Here is a 13,964-nt window from a genome sequence, read left to right as displayed (position 1 = left end):
TCGGGAGAGAGATAAGGGATGCGAGAAAGGAGACTGCCTGGGAGGGGGGACATAAAAGCCAAAGGATCCTCAGGATTTTTGCATTGGGTCACCTCAAATTCACCATCAGATTACATAGCATGTCTAGGGCTACAGCCTGCACCAAAAAAACTACGCACCCACTGTTGTGTGTGGCCTCAATGGCGCAAAAACGTGGTTACAAAGCACGGATCCACATGGATCCTCGGGATTTTTGCATTGGGTCACCTCAAATTCACCATCAGATTACATAGCATGTCTAGGGCTACAGCCTGCACACAAAAAACCTCGTACCCACTGTTGTGTGAGGCCACAGTGGCGCAAAAACGTGGTTAGAAACCACGGATCCACATGGATCCTTGGGATGTTTGCATTGGGTCACCCCAAATTAACCATCAGATCACATAGCATGTTCATGGGTACAACCTGCACCAAAAAACCCACGCACCCACTGTGGTGTGGGGCTGCCATGGCGCAAAAACGTGGTTACAAAGCATGGATCCACATGGATCCTTAGGATTTTTGCATTGGGTGACCTCAAATACACCATCAGATTACATAGCATGTTCACGGGTACAGCCTGCACCAAAGAAACCACGTACCCACTGTTGTGTGAGGCCACAATTGTGCAAAAACGTGGTTAAAAACCACGGATCCACATGGATCCCCAGCATTTTTGCATTGGGTCACCTCAAATTCACCATCAGATTACATAGATTACATAGCATGTTCACGGGTACAGCCTGCACCAAAGAAACCACGCACCCACTGTTGTGTGGGGCTGCAATGGGGCAAAATCGTGTTTACAAAGCACGGATCCACATGGATCCTCGGGATTTTTGCATTGGGTCACCTCAAATTCACCATCAGATTACATATCATGTCTAGGGCTACAGCCTGCACCAAAAAAACACACGCACCCACTATTGTGTGTGGCCTCAGTGGAGCAAAAACGTGGTTACAAAGCACGGATCCACATGAATCCTCGGGATTTTTGCATTGGGTCATCCAAAATTCACCATCAGATCACATTGCATGTTCATGGGTACAACCTGCACCAAAAAAACTACGCACCTATTGTTGTGTGGGGCCGCAATGGCGCAAAAACGTGGTTACAAAGCACGGATCCACATGGATCCTAAGGAGTTTTGCATTGCGTCACCCCAAATTCACGATCAGATCACATAGCATGTCCATGGCTACAGCCTGCACCAAAAAACCCACGCACCCACTGTGGTGTGGGGCTGCCATGGCGCAAAAACGTGGTTACAAAGCATGGATCCACATGGATCCTTAGGATTTTTGCATTGGGTGACCTCAAATACACCATCAGATTACATAGCATGTTCACGGGTACAGCCTGCACCAAAGAAACCACACACCCACTGTGGTGTGGGGCCGCCACGGCGCAAAAACATGGTTACAAAGCACGGATCCACATGGATCCTTGGGATTTTTGCATTGGGTCACCTCAAATTAACCATCAGATTGCATAGCATGTCTAGGGCTACAGTCTGCACAAAAAAACCCACGTACCCACTGTTGTGTGAGGCCAGAATGGCGCAAAAACGTGATTACAAACCACGGATCCACATAGATCCCCAGCATTTTTGCATTGGGGCACCCCAAATTCACCATCAGATCACATAGCATGTTGATGGTTACAGCCTGCACCAAAAAAACCACGCACCCACTGTTGTGTGGGGCTGCCATGGCGCAAAAACGTGGTTACCAAGAACGGATCCACATCGATCCTTAGGATTTTTGCATTGGGTGACCTCAAATACACCATCAGATTACATAGCATGTTCACGGGTACAGCCTGCACCAAAGAAACCACGCACCCACTGTTGTGTGGGGCCGCAATGGTGCAAAAACGTGGTTACAAAGCACGGATCCACATCGATCCTAAGGAGTTTTGCATTAGGTCATCCAAAATGCACCATCAGATCACATAGCATGTCCATGGCTACAGCCTGCACCAAAAAACCCACGCACCCACTGATGTGTGGGGCCGCAATGGCGTAAAAACGTGGTTACAAAGCACGGATCCACATGGATCCTCGGGATTTTTGCATTGGGTCACCTCAAATTCACCATCAGATTACATAGCATGTCTAGGGCTACAGCCTGCACACAAAAAACCTCGTACCCACTGTTGTGTGAGGCCACAGTGGCGCAAAAACGTGGTTAGAAACCACGGATCCACATGGATCCTTGGGATGTTTGCATTGGGTCACCCCAAATTAACCATCAGATCACATAGCATGTTCATGGGTACAACCTGCACCAAAAAAACCACACACCCACTGTGGTGTGGGGCTGCCATGGCGCAAAAACGTGGTTACAAAGCATGGATCCACATGGATCCTTAGGATTTTTGCATTGGGTGACCTCAAATACACCATCAGATTACATAGCATGTTCATGGGTACAGCCTGCACCAAAGAAACCACGTACCCACTGTTGTGTGGGGCCGCAATGGTGCAAAAACGTGGTTAAAAACCACGGATCCACATGGATCCCCAGCATTTTTGCATTGGGTCACCTCAAATTCACCATCAGATTACATAGATTACATAGCATGTTCACGGGTACAGCCTGCACCAAAGAAACCACGCACCCACTGTTGTGTGGGGCTGCAATGGGGCAAAATCGTGTTTACAAAGCACGGATCCACATGGATCCTCGGCATTTTTGCATTGGGTCACCTCAAATTCACCATCAGATTACATAGCCTTTCTAGAGCTACAGCCTGCACAAAAAAAACCTCGTACCCACTGTTGTGTGAGGCCACAATGGCGCAAAAACGTGGTTAAAAACCACGGATCCACATGGATCCCCAGCATTTTTGCATTGGGGCACCCCAAATTCACCATCAGATCACATAGCATGTTCATGGGTACAACCTGCACCAAAAAAACCCACACACCCACTGTTGTGTGGGTCCGCCATGGCGGAAAAACGTGGTTACAAAGCACGGATCCACATGGATCCTCGGGATGGTTGCATTGGGTCACCCCAAATTCACCATCAGATCACATAGCATGTTGATGGTTACAGCCTGCCCCAAAAAAACCACACACCCATTATGGTGTGGGGCCGCCGTGGCGGAAAAACGTGGTTACAAAGCACAGAGCCACATGGATCCTAAGGAGTTTTGCATTGGGTCATCCAAAATTCACCATCAGATCACATAGCATGTTCATGGCTACAGCCTGCACCAAAAAAACCCAGGCACCCACTGTTGTGTGGGGCTGCAATGGCGGAAAAACGTGGTTACAAAGCACGGATCCACATGGATCCTTGGGATTTTTGCATTGCGTCACCCCAAATTCACGATCAGATCACATAGCATGTTCATGGGTACAACCTGCACCCAAAAAACTACGCACCTACTGTTGTGTGGGGCCGCAATGGCGCAAAAACATGGTTACAAAGCACGGATCCACATGGATCCTCGGGATTTTTGCATTAGGGAACCTCAAATTCACCATCAGATTACATAGCATGTCTAGGGCTACAGCCTGCACACAAAAAACCTCGTACCCACTGTTGTGTGAGGCCACAGTGGCGCAAAAACGTGGTTAGAAACCACGGATCCACATGGATCCTTGGGATGTTTGCATTGGGTCACCCCAAATTAACCATCAGATCACATAGCATGTTCATGGGTACAACCTGCACCAAAAAAACCACACACCCACTGTGGTGTGGGGCTGCCATGGCGCAAAAACGTGGTTACAAAGCATGGATCCACATGGATCCTTAGGATTTTTGCATTGGGTGACCTCAAATACACCATCAGATTACATAGCATGTTCATGGGTACAGCCTGCACCAAAGAAACCACGTACCCACTGTTGTGTGGGGCCGCAATGGTGCAAAAACGTGGTTAAAAACCACGGATCCACATGGATCCCCAGCATTTTTGCATTGGGTCACCTCAAATTCACCATCAGATTACATAGATTACATAGCATGTTCACGGGTACAGCCTGCACCAAAGAAACCACGCACCCACTGTTGTGTGGGGCTGCAATGGGGCAAAATCGTGTTTACAAAGCACGGATCCACATGGATCCTCGGCATTTTTGCATTGGGTCACCTCAAATTCACCATCAGATTACATAGCCTTTCTAGAGCTACAGCCTGCACAAAAAAAACCTCGTACCCACTGTTGTGTGAGGCCACAATGGCGCAAAAACGTGGTTAAAAACCACGGATCCACATGGATCCCCAGCATTTTTGCATTGGGGCACCCCAAATTCACCATCAGATCACATAGCATGTTCATGGGTACAACCTGCACCAAAAAAACCCACACACCCACTGTTGTGTGGGTCCGCCATGGCGGAAAAACGTGGTTACAAAGCACGGATCCACATGGATCCTCGGGATGGTTGCATTGGGTCACCCCAAATTCACCATCAGATCACATAGCATGTTGATGGTTACAGCCTGCCCCAAAAAAACCACACACCCATTATGGTGTGGGGCCGCCGTGGCGGAAAAACGTGGTTACAAAGCACAGAGCCACATGGATCCTAAGGAGTTTTGCATTGGGTCATCCAAAATTCACCATCAGATCACATAGCATGTTCATGGCTACAGCCTGCACCAAAAAAACCCAGGCACCCACTGTTGTGTGGGGCTGCAATGGCGGAAAAACGTGGTTACAAAGCACGGATCCACATGGATCCTTGGGATTTTTGCATTGCGTCACCCCAAATTCACGATCAGATCACATAGCATGTTCATGGGTACAACCTGCACCCAAAAAACTACGCACCTACTGTTGTGTGGGGCCGCAATGGCGCAAAAACATGGTTACAAAGCACGGATCCACATGGATCCTCGGGATTTTTGCATTAGGGAACCTCAAATTCACCATCAGATTACATAGCATGTCTAGGGCTACAGCCTGCACACAAAAAACCTCGTACCCACTGTTGTGTGAGGCCACAGTGGCGCAAAAACGTGGTTAGAAACCACGGATCCACATGGATCCTTGGGATGTTTGCATTGGGTCACCCCAAATTAACCATCAGATCACATAGCATGTTCATGGGTACAACCTGCACCAAAAAAACCACACACCCACTGTGGTGTGGGGCTGCCATGGCGCAAAAACGTGGTTACAAAGCATGGATCCACATGGATCCTTAGGATTTTTGCATTGGGTGACCTCAAATACACCATCAGATTACATAGCATGTTCACGGGTACAGCCTGCACCAAAGAAACCACGTACCCACTGTTGTGTGGGGCCGCAATGGTGCAAAAACGTGGTTAAAAACCACGGATCCACATGGATCCCCAGCATTTTTGCATTGGGTCACCTCAAATTCACCATCAGATTACATAGATTACATAGCATGTTCACGGGTACAGCCTGCACCAAAGAAACCACGCACCCACTGTTGTGTGGGGCTGCAATGGGGCAAAATCGTGTTTACAAAGCACGGATCCACATGGATCCTCGGCATTTTTGCATTGGGTCACCTCAAATTCACCATCAGATTACATAGCCTTTCTAGAGCTACAGCCTGCACAAAAAAAACCTCGTACCCACTGTTGTGTGAGGCCACAATGGCGCAAAAACGTGGTTAAAAACCACGGATCCACATGGATCCCCAGCATTTTTGCATTGGGGCACCCCAAATTCACCATCAGATCACATAGCATGTTCATGGGTACAACCTGCACCAAAAAAACCCACACACCCACTGTTGTGTGAGGCCACAATGGCGCAAAAACGTGGTTAAAAACCACGGATCCACATGGATCCCCAGCATTTTTGCATTGGGGCACCCCAAATTCACCATCAGATCACATAGCATGTTGATGGTTACAGCCTGCCCCCAAAAAACCACACACCCATTATGGTGTGGGGCCGCCGTGGCGGAAAAACGTGGTTACAAAGCACAGAGCCACATGGATCCTAAGGAGTTTTGCATTGGGTCATCCAAAATTCACCATCAGATCACATAGCATGTTCATGGCTACAGCCTGCACCAAAAAAACCCAGGCACCCACTGTTGTGTGGGGCTGCAATGGCGGAAAAACGTGGTTACAAAGCACGGATCCACATGGATCCTTGGGATTTTTGCATTGCGTCACCCCAAATTCACCATCAGATCACATTGCATGTTCATGGGTACAACCTGCACCCAAAAAACTACGCACCTACTGTTGTGTGGGGCCGCAATGGTGCAAAAACATGGTTACAAAGCACGGATCCACATGGATCCTGGGGATTTTACATTGGGTCACCGCAAATTCACCATCAGATTACATAGCATGTTCACGGGTACAGCCTGCACCAAAGAAACTACGCACCCACTGTTGTGTGTGGCCTCAATGGCGCAAAAACGTGGTTACAAAGCACGGATCCACATCGATCCTAAGGAGTTTTGCATTAGGTCACCCCAAATTCACCATCAGATTACATAGCATGTCCATGGCTACAGCCTGCACCGAAAAACCCACGCACCCACTGTGGTGTGGGGCTGCCATGGCGCAAAAACGTGGTCACAAAGCATGGATCCACATGGATCCTCGGGAAGTTTGCATTGGGTCACCCCAAATTCACCATCAGATTACATTGCATGTTCACGGGTACAGCCTGCACCAAAAAAACCATGTACCCACTGTTGTGTGGGGCCGCAGTGGCGCAAAAACGTGGTTATAAAGCACGGATCCACATGGATCCTGGGGATTTTTGCATTGGGTCACCCCAAATTCACCATCAGATTACATAGCATGTCTAGGGCTACAGCCTGCACACAAAAAAACCACATACCCACTGTTGTGTGAGGCCACAATTGTGCAAAAACGTGGTTACAAACCACGGATCCACATGGATCCTCGGGAAGTTTGCATTGGGTCACCCCGAATTCACCATCAGATTACATTGCATGTTCATGGGTACAGCCTGCACCAAAAAAACCACACACACACTGTTGTTTGGGGCCGCCATGGTGGAAAAAACGTGTTTACAAAGCACGGATCCACATGGATCCTCGGGGTTTTGGCATTGGGTCACCTCAAATTCACCATCAGATTACATAGCATGTCTAGGGCTACAGCCTGCACGAAAAAAACTACGCACCCACTGTTGTGTGTGGCCACAATGGGGCAAAAATGTGGTTACAAAGCACGGATCCACATTGATCCTCGGGATTTTTGCATTGGGTCACCGCAAATTCACCATCAGATCACATTGCATGTCCAGGGTTGCAGCCTGCACCCAAAAAACCACGCACCCACTGTTGTGTCGGTCCGCCATGGCGCAAAAACGTGGTTACAAAGCACAGATCCACATGGATCCTCGGGATTTTTGCATTGGGCCACCCCAAATTCACCATCAGATCACATAGCATGTTCATGGATACAACCTGCACCAAAAAACCACGCACCCACTGATGTGTGGGGCTGCAATGGTGCAAAAACGTGGTTACAAAGCACGGATCCACATGGATCCTCGGGGTTTTGATATTGGGTCACCTCAAATTCACCATCAGATTACATAGCATGTCTAGGGCTACAGCCTGCATGAAAAAAACTACGCACCCACTGTTGTGTGTGGCCTCAATGGCGCAAAAACGTGGTTACAAAGCACGGATCCACATGGATCCTCAGGATTTTTGCATTGGGTCACCCCATATTCACCATCAGATCCCATAACATTTCTAAGGCTACAGTCTACACCAAAAAAACCACGCACCCACAGTTGTGTGGGGCCGCAATGGCGCAAAAACGTGGTTACAAAGCACGGATCCACATGGATACTCAGGATTTTTGATTTGGGTCACCCGAAATTCAACATCAGATCACATAACATGTCCATGCCTACAGCCTACACCCAAAAAACCATGCACCCACTGTTGTGTGAGGCCGCCATGGTGCAAAAACGTGGTTACAAAGCACGGATCCACATGGATCCTCGGGATTTTTGCATTGGGTCACCCCAAATTCACCATCAGATCCCATAACATTTCTAAGGCTACAGCCTGCACCAAAAAACCCACGCACCCACTGTTGTGTGTGGCCTCAATGGCGCAAAAACGTGGTTACAAAGCACGGTTCCACATGGATCCTCAGGATTTTTGCATTGGGTCACCCCAAATTCACCATCAGATCACATTGCATGTTTAGGCCCTCAGTCTGCACCAAAAAAAGCATGCCCCCACTCTTGTGTGGGGCCGCCATGGCGCAAAAACGTGGTCATAAAGAACGGATCCACATGTATCCTCGGGATTTTGCATTGGGTCACCCCAAATTCAACATCGAATAACATAACATGTCTAGGGCTACAGCCTACACCCAAAAAACCTTGCACCCACTGTTGGGTGGGGCCGCAATGGCGCAAAAACCTGGTTACAAACACGGATCCACATGGATCCTCGGGATTTTTGCATTGGGCTAACCCAAACTTATCGTCAAATCACATGTCTGTGGCCACAGCATTAACTACAAAAATCATACATCCACTGTTTCATTCAGAATATTTTTCTTCTTGTTTTCCTCCTCTAAAAACTAGGTGCGTCTTATGGTCAGGTTCTTCTTATGGAGCGAAAAATACGGCAGTTTCCATTATTTTATTTATTTTTATTTTACTTTCATGTTAATAGGTAGAAGTCTTGTCTTTTTATTAATGCCTTAGTAAACAATTTATAATTTAAAAAGAAAAAGAAAGAAAGAAAGAACGATGGCATATAGAGCTATAAAAGGAAATTGGAAATAGATTCACTCTTCCAACTTCCTTCAGCTCTGTGGACCCACCTGGCCTAGGCCTGGCCGGAGAATTTACTCTATGGTCTGAACCCCTTCATGCATTAATTACACTTAAGGATGCTGGTTATATGAGACTGCTTACCCCACTTTTCCAAAGGAGCAGAGGTAACCACCCTCAGCACCATGGCTGCAAGTGGAGCAGCCCAGAGGCTTTGAGGGCACCAGGGGAAGACCTCAAGGGCGCCATTACAATATAAAAGTAATTGTGCCCATGACTGCCACATTGGTGACACTTGCTTTTGCAAGTCCTTTTTTGCCTACTAACATTTACTCAAGCCTTTAGAGAACCATGTGAATCACCATACTGAGAAACAAAATTGAATAGCCAAAAATATGACTGGAAAAGATGACAAATCCAGTGTAAACACCCTCTGAGCCAACTCCACCAGCACAAACTGCCACATGCAGTCTCACTTTGATTTAGTTTTGCTTCAGATCCCTTTGATGGGCCAAACAGAGGGTTTTTCAGAGAGAGATGTCTCTCCGGAAAATTACAATGCTAGTCTTGTTCCACAAGACAGCAACACAGGGGCATGCTTTGTCAGTCACATGTGCTCGCCTGAGGAAGCGACTCCAAATAACACACAGTATTGAAAAAAGAATAAAAGAAGCTGCAAAACAGGAGGTAATTGTCACCCTTTGTGGATCTAGCCCGGCTAGCACTTTGGGCAGGCATTATGCAGGCCTGTTATTGGATGCTCACTCAATCAAAGCATAAGAAAATGGTCTTTCTTGTAGTTTACAAGCCTTGTGGAGTAGCCATGCTTTTTTATTCAGACTTGCACTAGGTCAAAACAACTAACAGTTTTGCGCAAACATTTTCAGCAGTGCCATAAAATCTCCCTTACTTTATCAAAAAAAATTTTCCAGTACACCTTGTGAAAAGGTTAGGAACAGAAGAAGAGCTGGCTGCTAAATCAGTCCAAAGGCCTATCTAGGCCACATTCACACCATACATTAAAGAACTATGATACCACTTTACATTAATGGCTTCCTTCAAAGAATCCAGGGAGCTGTAGTTTGTTGAGGATGCTGAGAATCGTTAGGAGGCCCCTATTCCCATCAGTGATCTACAATTCACAGAGTTCCCAAGATGGATTGTTAAACCACTCTGCAAATTATAGTTCTGAGGGAATAAGGATCTCCTAGCAACCCTCAGCACCCTTTACAGCTCTCAGAATTCTTTTGGAGAAGCCACGACTTTTTAAAGTGGTATGAAAGTGTTTTAAATGTATGGTGTGCATGTGGCCTTACTCTAGCACTGTCTCTTCCACAGTGGCCAAAGATATGTCTTTTGGGTGGCCCAAAAGTTGACCTCCTCACCTGAGGACATGGACACGATGCTTGCCGCAGTTTGGCTCACAACATGCTCAACTTGGCTTACTCATGCTTGCTATGTGTGTATGTATGTGTGTGTGTATATATATATATATGTGTGTGTGTGTGTGTGTGTGTGTGTGCGCGCGTGTTAGTCCAGCTTGGTTAATGCATCTTTGCAAAAGGAGATAGTACCCAATGTCTTGAAGAAAGAGGCAGTGTGGCAGCTCCTAAAAAAAGCCCTTTCTAGATTGTGAGGTATTTGACAACTACTGCCTTGGAGGAAAGATGCATGAGAAAGATGCATGAGAGGGTGGTGGTGGATGGCTTTTGCTGGGAGAGGAATGGGGAGTGTAAGAAAGCCTGTTGCTCTTGGTCTTAGCAACTTTAGATCCCTTTGCCATGGTATCTTCCTGGACCACACCATGAGTTGGGAGTTGGTGGCACAGTCTTGCAGTGGTTCCACTGCTACTTATGGGATTGAGCTCAGAGAATTGTGTTGGGGAATTGTGTGTCCAAATCACTGAGACTCTTGGGCTCTGAATCCGTGCAACAGGGTGAGCTCCCGTTGCTCTGTCCCAGCTTCTTCCAACCTAGCAGTTCGATAGCACACCAGAGCGGGTAGATAAATAGTTACCGCTGCAGCAGTAAGGTAAATGGTGTTTCTGTGCGCTCTGGTTTCTGTCACAGTGTTCCGATGTGCCGGAAGCAGTTTAGTCATCCTGGCCACATGACCCGGAAAGCTGTCTGTGGACAAATGTCGGCTCCCTTGGCCTGAAAGCAAGATGAGCGCCGCGACCCCATAGTCGCCTTTGACTGGACTTAACCTTCCAGGGGTCCTTTACCTTTTACCTTTACCCCCTGCTACTTATGGGATTGAGTTCAGAGAATTGTCTTGGAGAATTGTGTGTCTACTCCCTGGAAGTGTTGCTGTGGGATGCTGCAAATGGCTATTTTGTCCCATTCCCACACTGCACACCCAACCCGGTGCTGTTTAATATCTATATAAAGCCACTAAGAACTATCACTAGAAGATTTGGGACATGGGCTACATTCACACTATATATTTGAAGCACTATGAAATCACTTTGAACTGTCATGGTTTCTCCCCAATAATTCTCGGTATTGCTGCCCCCAATATTCCCCTCCCACAGCCTGATTGTAAAACCACACTGGCACTTGTAGCTCTGGGAGGCGAATATAGAGTCTCCTAACAACTCTCAGCACCTACAACCTCTAAGATTATTTGAGGAAAAGCCATGACTGTTTAAAGTGGTAACATGGTGTTTTAAATGTATGGTGTGAATGTGGTCATGGTGCCATCGGTATACAGTACTGCGAAACTGAGTTCTATTTCACTGTGACATCTGAATCAAGAGACACTGTGACTGTTTTGAACCAGTGCCTGAGCGCCAACAGACTGGATCCTGATAAGATGGAGACTGTGGGTGAGTGGTTCCCAGGTCTGGATGTTGGGGAGTTTATCAATTCTGGTAAACAGGTATGTGTTTTGGGGGTGATGCTGTTCCTCTTCCTTCTCACTGTTACCAGCTGCTTGCTTGCCAGGCAGAAAGCAGGTGAGCAATCAAATCAAGCCATCTACAGCTCTTCATTCTCACCACCACTGTCTGGGCCACAGCAAGAAGTAGGAAAACAAGCTAGCAAGTTGCCATAGTGAATAGAAGGAGCAGCTTTAGGTGCTCCTACCAGTGGTCCTCTTTTTATGGTGTGAACCCTCAAGAAGTTGCCTTGATCATGTGGAACTTTGACACTAGCCCTGCCTCTCTCACTGTTATTTCTCATAACTGGTAATTAAGCTAGTGTGTCCTAGTGGTTAGAGTGTCAGACAAGGGTCTGGGAGACCAGAGTTCAAATCCCCAGATCACTGGTGACTGTGGCCCACTAGTTGCCTTTCAGACTAACCTACCTCACAGGGGTGTTGTGAGGATAAAATGGGGAGAGGGGACCATATACATCGTCTTGAACCCATTGGAGGAAAGGTGGGATAGAAATTTAATGATGTATAAAATAATTTAGAGGCATATACTGCCTTTGAGGCTGAAGTTTCTACGGAGTCTTTGTGCCTAGCAGCCATTGGCAGGCTAATCTTCCATGAATGTGTCTAGCCCCCTTTTAAAAGTCCATGTTTACTTATTGATGTGCATTGCCCTTCCTTGCTATCAATCTCAGCTAACTTCACTTGCCCTCAGCACTTGCCCATAGCCAGACTGACTGCCCTACATTGTGCTTCGCACCCCATCCACTGTGTGACATCCAAGTGGACACCAAATAATTCATGTGTGGTTTTCCCTGTGCCTCTTTTTATTTTTGTTTTAGATTAAGTTCCCAGTTTTATGTTTTTAGTTATGTTCTTATATTTCTACGGATAAGAACAATTTTAAAAAGATGTGTAAAAGAATAACACCACCACCACCTACCTACCAGCAGAGGCAGCTAAAAACAGAGAAAGCTAAAAACAGGGGAGAGGGGTCAGATAGATCATTTGGCACTGATCATTTGGCAGGTAGATTATTTGGCACTGAAATTATAACAGTGCTGGCGCCTGTCAGGCAGGGGTGAGAACATGTGATTCCATTGTTAAAACATCTACACTGGCTGCCCATCTACTACTGAGCCAAGTTCATGGTCCTTGCATTAACTGACAAAGCCCAGAACAACTTGGGTCCTGACTCCTGGGTACCTCAGGGAGCTCCTGAACCCTTTTTGCCCCAGCTCTGTCACTGAGATCATCTTCAGGAGTGTCCTTGGTCATTCCCCAGGTTGGTGAGTCTCTTCTGACAACAGCAAGAAACTGAGCCTTGAGTGTCATTGGCCCAGTCCAGTCGAATACTCAGCCACTGGAGATTCAGCAGGCGCCTCCTGTGCCAACCTTTAAATGCCTGCTGAAAGCTCTTCTATTCCGTCAGGCTTAAGCAGGCAATAAACGAATAAACTTTTTTCATTCCATTGACCACATTCCCCTATAGGCAAGCTTCTGAGGGCCACAGAGGCAAAAGTGGGCAGAGAAACAGGTGAGAGGCTACATTGTCAGATACTTCTATGCATGCATGCACACACATGCACACACACACACACACACACACACACACACCCTCCATCCAGACAAGCAAGAAGCATTATCACAGTTCAAGAAGACACAAAAAAACAGAACTGGTGAGAGGTGCAGCCTCATAAATATACATGGCCTGGGTAGAGTCCCAGGGGCCAGTAAGATACATCTGGAGGGCCAAACAAGATTCTCCACCCCTGCTGTACTATCATTCCAGAAACAGGATGCTGCCACAGAGATGGTTCTATTCAGCACCACTGAACCTAGCTTGGTATTGTTGACACTGACTGGCAGCATCTCTCCAGGGTGATGACTGTTCAGCTGGCATAAACCCAATATAAGTTTGTCATGCGGACACATCATCAGATTTTTAAAATGGAAAAACTCCCATGATCCCTGATCAGTGGAAATGCTGGCTGGGGCTGATGGGACTGGAGTCCAACAACATCTAGAGGGCTGCAATTTTCTCATTCCCAAGTTAAAGAAATATGCATGTTTTAGTTCTGTCCCACTGTTCTGTCCCACTTGGGGTTTTTGCAGAACCCCAAGATCCACTAACCAGAGTGGTGCAAAAGACTCAAAATTAAAGGATTCTCACACCAGCATTTGTAATGAGTATCAGAACAAAATGAGACTCAGTCCTTCCATGTAAAACACCACTCATGATACCTCAATCTTCTTTTATTTCAGCAATTTAATTTAGGGGAGGAAGGGAGTCATTTAAACAACTGAGAGTCAGAAATCCTTGACAATCTACTGC

At 46.9% G+C, this 13,964-nt stretch overlaps 1 protein-coding gene across 3 annotated transcripts in view; it reads right to left on the bottom strand.

The window, feature by feature from the left end:
* The window catches only part of LOC308467998 (actin-binding protein WASF3-like), an 86,891-nt gene that overhangs the window by 39,671 nt on the left and 33,256 nt on the right, over window positions 1-13,964 (bottom strand). The window lies entirely within an intron of this gene.

This window comes from Podarcis pityusensis, assembly GCF_964106645.2.
Source record: "Podarcis pityusensis genome assembly, chromosome: Z".
NCBI lineage: Eukaryota > Metazoa > Chordata > Lepidosauria > Squamata > Lacertidae > Podarcis > Podarcis pityusensis.
Note: the sequence above shows the minus strand (reverse complement) of the source record. Positions and strands in the feature narration are given on the sequence as shown.